The 5,894-nt window shown below is 49.6% G+C and overlaps 1 pseudogene; it reads left to right on the top strand.

Moving 5' to 3' along the window:
- Positions 1–1,541: 1,541 nt before the first annotated feature.
- Positions 1,542–2,343, top strand: LOC142784486 (uncharacterized; annotated as a pseudogene).
- The last annotated feature ends 3,551 nt before the right edge of the window (positions 2,344–5,894 follow it).

The following is a 5,894-nucleotide window of genomic DNA, read 5'->3' as shown; positions in this document are numbered from 1 at the left end:
GTTCTCACAAGAAACGCATGTCATGTTTATAATTTTGCACCAGTGATGTACCTTCATCATCTATTGATTTCACGTACACCACATTTGGTGTATGTGAAGCCAGGGGCGGATCCAGCCACTCATTTAGGCGGGCGTGGTCATGAATTTTTAGTTTTTACTAGCAGAAAAACCACTTCATAGCACAAATACTCCTAATGTGTGCTCACAGTGGTTTAATTCACTCATGAAATGAAAATCAAGCATTCTGCGTGGCAATCAAGTATTCTACCCCAGATCCACACCAGGTCTCGACACTGCTGTGGAAATAGACACCACTCAGGCACAATGTTGCTTTAAAGGTCAATTGCTGTTACAATGCCAACTATAGAATTTTCTTAAAATTACACATGCACTCCTATGATGCATCTGTCATGACCAGTTCACGTCGATTGTAGTTAAGTGCCATACCCTTTGGTAGATTTATGTAGCAGTGATTGGGGCTATCACCCTTGAGAGCACAAGCGCTACATATCAGCTTACCGCAACTGATGTTGATAACACTTGTGTTGCTTCTGGCATCATTATGCAAATGTAAACAGCTGGGTATATAAAACATATGCAACTGTAGAACATACATCTTTGGGTACAACATTTGTTCATATGTTTAATGTCATTTAGTACGTTTTGCTGAATACACCACAGTCACCTTCCTTCAATGATATACGTGAGTCTCAAATTGTAAATTATGTCATTGTACAACATTTTTATACATTAAAAGAAGTCACCATTTTTTCATAGTTTTTTTGCTGTTATCCTACATAAACGAAGTTTTTTTTTCTCCTTAAAAATTCGCTTACTTTCCAATTACAGAAAAAACAAAACAGGTGCCTATCTGTTTGCCTATCTGATGTGCCTATCTATGAGGTGCCTATCTATGAGGTGCCTATGAGGTGCCTATCTGTGTAGATGGATGTGGCTTTACCCTTTAGATCGGGCGGCGGCTAACGCCACCTAGCCGTAATACTTAGTGAACTAACCACTAGATTTATCTTTTTTTCCCTTTAAGTAGTGAGGTTGAGGATTCGTACTTTGCAGTGAACAGTTTAATTTTCACTCGTGCCTTGACTTTAGCCACCAATCAGATAACCTCCTTTTAGTTAATTCTACCTATTTAAAGTTTATTTTGCCCTTCCTGTCCCTAAACACCAGTGCTTCGAAAAACTCTGCGCCACCCACGAAACGCAAAAATAGCTAAAGAACTTTTAGTATACGTCCAAAAAGGATAGTCCAAAAGTATATAGGAAGTCTTGTTGCGATGTTATTTAAACCTAAGCGGCTTGAAAACCTCCTGTAGCTGTGCTAACGCCACGTTACTATACGGCTAGAAAACTTCTATCAAGAAGTCTAAAAAACGTCTTTCTAGTTTTTAAAAAAATCCTTTGTAAACGTTTACTATACTTAAATTATTAGAAGCTTAGTAAACTGTTATATTCGGTTTCGGTTTCTACTTTGTGTTCTTTCACCCCCAGGGGGCGCGTCTGTCTTTTATGTATATATTCGATATGTTGCGTACAATAACGGTCTTTTTGTACGGTGGTGCTGCCGGTGCTTCTTACGTCTTTCGCAAACACCACATTGGCGACGAGGGTGGGACAAACACGTCAAGCTACCTTCAGCATCGAGTGTCGTCCGGGTCCGCTCCGCCATGAGTTTCTCCGGCCTTGCTCCGCCGTCACCGTTCCTCCCGACGCCCGGTCGGCCGTCACTTCCTTGGGAGGAGTGGGAGCAGACCTTAACAGTCTACTTCTAGCGTCCGGAGCAGCGGAGTTCCCCCCAGTGCGACGCAAGTCCATTCTTCTGCATTGTTTGGGGGCGGAAGGGCAGCGTGTTTACCGGACTTTACCTGCAGGGTCAAATGCCGCAGCACCAGCAAGCTCCGCAGCACCGGAAGTACAAGAGAAGCCTCCCGCGGCCGCTACTGACGAGTACGAGGCTGCACTCATCGCCTTACGGCAGCAGTTTTTCACGTCGGGTAACGTCGTCGTTGAGCGTCATCGTTTCCACCGCCGCAGCCAACACGCAGGCGAGTCCGTTCATGACTTTGTTGCTGCTTTACGGGAGCTCGTTTTGCATTGTTCGTTCGCTTCACAAGATGATGCTCTGCGGGACCGATTTGTTGCCGGCGTTGTTTCCAACCGCGTACGTGAACGGTTGCTGCTCGAGGGTTCCTCCCTTTCGTTCGAGAGCGCAGTGCGGATCGCTCTTCAGTTTGAGCAGAACGGTTGCTGCTCGAGGGTTCCTCCCTTTCGTTCGAGAGCGCAGTGCGGATCGCTCTTCAGTTTGAGCAAGCAGCTGAAGAGCTGAAGGAATTTTCTGCTTCGGTCGAGCCTGTTTCTGTACGGCGTCGTTCCCAGTATTCGCATTCTCCACGAAAATTCAATTTCCAACCAAAAGCGCATTTTCAGCAAAACTCTCCAAGCGCTAGCGGTTCGCGTGCGCCGCAGGGGCCCCGCCCCCCTCGGCGAGACAGAGATAGCCAGTCCGTTTCAGCACACTGTTTCCGATGCGGCTCGCGGAATCACCGCGCATCAGCGTCACAGTGCCCTGCGCAGGGAAAGAAGTGCTTGTTTTGCGGTATCAAGGGCTACTTTCAGATTGTATGCAACCGCAAGCGTCAAATGCAAGGCAGGATTCGTGAAGTTGGCATCGATGACAATGCTTTGTCAGGGGGAAGTTCTGAGCAAGTTTTGACTGTGCAGCATCCCGCTCGCAGCGCAATTTAGATACAAGTACGCGTAGCGGATGTCAAGTTGTCATTCCTTGTTGACTCAGGGTCGTCTGTTTCAATTCTATCAGAGCAAGAATTTCACCAACATTTTCAAAGCAGTTTGCTCCTCCCAGCTCCGCATGTCACTTTGTTTGACTATTCGAAGCGGCCAATTTCCGTGCTAGGCTGTTTCCAGGCAGACGTTCAGTTTAAAGGGCGCTCTGCACCACTTCTTTTCTACATCGTTCGCCAAGGAACTTGTCTGATAGGCCTTGACGGCATTGAGGCCCTAAATATTCGAATACAGGGCTCCACTCTTGAGTGCCTGCACACGTCCGTTGCCCCGCCGCCGCGTGTTAATGACCCGACACCTTGTCACATTCCGATGCAGTCAATAGAGCAACCCAGGCAAGCAAACCTTCCGCCAGCCTTGGAACACGACTTCGGTTCACTTTTCAGTCCCGAGTTGGGTCTTGCTAAGCGGTTCACGCATCGTGTCAAGATTCGGCAAGGCGTGCAGCCGGTATCTCTGAAGCTGTGCCGTCTTCCATATTATCTTCGGGAACGAGTGTCAAATGAACTTCACAGGTTGCTGCGCCTTGACATCATCGAACGCATCAATGCTTCTGAATGGGTTTCGCCCATTGTTGTCGTTGACAAGAAAGACGGCACCATCAGAATTTGTGTTGACCTCCGGGAGCCTAACAAGGCTATTGTACCAGACAGCTTCCCCTTGCCTCATACAGAGGAACTCCTTCATGCCTTGGTAGGCGCGACAGACTTCTCAAAACTTGACTTGGCTTCTGCCTACCATCAGGTTCTTTTGCACCCTGACAGCAGGGACCTGACAGCCTTCATCACGCATGAAGGACTTTTTCGGTTCAAGAGAGTTTGCTTTGGGTTAGCTTTTGCCCCAGCGGCATTTCAGAAGATGATGGCCACAATTCTGGATGGCTGCCCTGGTGTGTTGTTCTACATTGATGACGTGATAGTCTTTGGGAAAAGTGCAAAAGAACATCTTCTGAACTTAACAAAGGTCTTGCAGAAAGTCAAGTACGCAGGCCTGAAATTGAACGACAAATGCCTCTTCGACGTTCCAGAACTTTCCTTCCTAGAGCATAAGGTCACTGCACAAGGTATCTCGCCGCTTCCAGAGAAAGTAGACTCGGTAGTTAACACTCCAGGGTCAAAAGATGTTGCTGCCCTCCGTTCATTCCTGGGTCTTGTAGAATACTATTCCAAGTTTGTTCCCCGCTTGGCCCAGGTGTTCGAGCCTATGCGCGTTCTGCTTCACAAGAATGAGCCATTCATCTGGTCAGCCGAAGCAGACAGCAGTTTCCGGAGGGCCGAGGAAATGCTTTCTTCAAGTACAGTTCTCCACATGTTCGATCTATCACTTCCAGTCATCGCGTCGACCGACGCTTCTGACTGTGGGCTGGGAGCCATTCTGCAGCAGCAAAATGGCCATGAGCTCCGCACAGTGGCTTTCACGTCTCGTACCTTGTCACCAGCGGAAAGAAAGTACTCGGTCGGCGAACGCGAAGCGTTGGCATGCATTTGGGCGTGCGAACGATGGCACACTTACCTTTGGGGTCGGCATTTCAAGATTCGAACGGACCATCAGGCATTGGTATCGTTGCTGTCTTCGCAAGGACGTGGCAGAAGGCCACTTCGAATTGCACGCTGGAATGCGCGACTCCTATGCTACAATTTCACTGTCGAGTACTGCAAGGGGTCCATCAACACGGTGGCAGATGCTCTTTCTCGGCTGCCAGCTCCTGCCGCGCAGGCACAGCTGGCCAAGGATGAAGAAATTGTGTCGTTGGTCGAGTCGGCTTGCGTGACGAAGGAAGAATTCAAGCAAGACGTCCTCAACGATGGTTGTCTGCAAACGGTCAAGTCGTTCGTGCTCGGTTCTTGGCCACCACAAAAGTCCATACCAGAGGAGGCAAAACCTTTCTACTCGGTGCGCGAAGAACTTTCTGTTGTTGATGACCTTCTACTGCGCGCAGAACGCCTCGTTGTTCTGGCCTCTCTCACGGCTCAGTTCATCGCCGTTGCCCACGAGGCACATCCGGGCATCACGCGCACAAAGGCGCGACTTCGTGAACTATTCTGGTGGCCACGAATGGACAAGCAAGCTGAATCTGCCGTGAAAAACTGTCGCATCTGCCTGGAGGCAGGTAAGTCTGCCAAAACATCGCCAGCGCCATTGCTGCCTATTGACTGGCCTCAAAGGCCATGGCAGAAACTGGGCCTAGACATTGTTGGCCCATTGGAACATGAACCTCACAATAGCCAATTTGCTATAACACTGGTCGATTACCATTCCAAATGGCCAGAGATATATTTCTTCAGCGAAGTGGCCACAAGCACCGTGAAAGACTTCTTAACCAGTGTTTTTGCCCGTGAAGGATACCCGGAAGAGATTGTTTGCGACAATGGGCCGCAGTTCACTTCACGTGAATTTGTAACCTTTCTTCAAAACCGAGCCATCAAGCTGTCTCATTCGTCTGTATATTACCCCCAGGCGAATGGGCAAGTCGAGAGGTTTAATCGAACTCTGAAGAACTTCATCCAGGTTTCACTCCTCGAAAGGAGACCTATCCGACAAGCAGTTACGGACTACCTCTCTATTTACCGCTGTACTCCACAGGCTACCACTGGAGTTGCCCCAGCAGTTCTGCTGCATGGGCGAATGCCCCGAACCAGATTGGATGTTGTGGGGGGGTTTCGGCACCAGCGTTTGCAAAAGACCCAGCAAAGGAACTGGCGCGACTGCGCCAAAGGGTCCGGCTTCAACAGCGAAGCAGTAAGGAGTACACGGACCGCAGGAGAGCTGCTAAGGAGCCAAAGATAGCTGTGGGTGATTTCGTTCGTATCAAGAAGCCGTCCGTTCGCTTCAAGGGGGATCGCTCTTTTTCCTCGCCAACTGAGGTGTTGGGGAAGAGGGGACCTGCCTCTTTCCGACTTGCAGACGGCCGCACATGGAACGCCTCCAAGCTTTCCCGGGTTCCTGAGAGGGGCACGAGTCCACCATACCAACGTTCGGAGCTACCTGCGCCACAGCTTCCGGTTCAAGTGCCGCAGCCTGCCCTGCCACCGCCGCCTTCTCCCGGGTCGCAGCCGCCGCCTCCTAGCGTACTGC

Source organism: Rhipicephalus microplus, unplaced genomic scaffold, assembly GCF_043290135.1.
Source record: "Rhipicephalus microplus isolate Deutch F79 unplaced genomic scaffold, USDA_Rmic scaffold_14, whole genome shotgun sequence".
NCBI lineage: Eukaryota > Metazoa > Arthropoda > Arachnida > Ixodida > Ixodidae > Rhipicephalus > Rhipicephalus microplus.
This window is presented reverse-complemented; position numbering and strand designations above follow the sequence as displayed.